Consider the following 1,156-nt stretch of genomic DNA (forward strand, 5'->3'; position numbering starts at 1 on the left):
AACGGCGTTTGAGCACTTCCGCTGACTCGGCCCAACGGGCGGCGCCGCGTGGCGGCCGGAACTCAGCCTGAGCGCACCGAGCCCGGCCGCCAGGGGGCGCCGGGGAGCGCGCAGGCTCGGAAGCCCAGGCCGGAAGCGGCTTTGGGCAGAGATTGGTTTGGCAGGTTTGGGACTTAGGTGGTGGGAATGTGGCACCGGTGAAGCGGGGTGTTCTTTCCGTGACTGAAACCCAACTCATGTCTGTGATCAAGGTGTTTAAATAAAATACACATATTAAATAAAAGATTGATTTGGGAGCAGATTTTCTTTTCCTTTTTCGAGGTGTCTGATTTGGGGAATTTTTTTTTTTGGTTAGATATTTAGGGTTTTTCATCAGATCATTTTGATCAGAATTTTCCTCAGCTATTTTTTTTTTTTTGGTCTGATTTTGAGGATTTTTTTTTTGTTTGGGTCAGATATTTAGGGTTTTTTTTTTTTCATCATATCATTTTGATCAGAATTTTCCTCAGCTATCTTTTTATTTTTATTTTTTTGGTCTGATTTTGAGGATTTTTTTGTTTTGTTTGGGTCAGATATTTAGGGTTTTTCTTTAATCAGATCATTTTGATCAGAATTTTCCTCAGCTATTTTTTTTGGGGGGGGTGTCTGATTTTGAGGATTTTTTTGTTGTTTGGGTCAGATATTTAGGGTTTTTCTTTAATCAGATCATTTTGATCAGAATTTTCCTCAGCTATCTTTTTTTTTTTTTTTGGTCTGATTTGGGTTTTTATTTTTTGGTTTGGGTCAGATATTTAGGGGTTTTATTTATTTTATTATTCTTATTGTGACCAATATGAATTGCAAGTCTGTCACAGTTGTATTTAAGGTACAGATTGACAGTGAAATGGAGCAATTCCCACCACCAGGGTTTATAGCCTCTAGATGAACTCCTTCCAGTTTATTTTTTTTTTCCCAATAGAACCACATACCTTGAATCATCTCGTTCTGCCTCATAAATTTGAGGGAGGTGGGGAAATGGATGGCATCAGGATCAAAGAGTCATATAAACATTGAATGGAAATAAAAAATAATTAGACTCAAACACCAAACCCAAAATCAATGACAACAGAATTCATACCCAATCTATAACAAGCTATACACAGAAGGGAGCAGTTAC

The sequence above is a fragment of the Suncus etruscus genome, chromosome 11 (genome assembly GCF_024139225.1).
Source record: "Suncus etruscus isolate mSunEtr1 chromosome 11, mSunEtr1.pri.cur, whole genome shotgun sequence".
NCBI classification, from domain to species: domain Eukaryota; kingdom Metazoa; phylum Chordata; class Mammalia; order Eulipotyphla; family Soricidae; genus Suncus; species Suncus etruscus.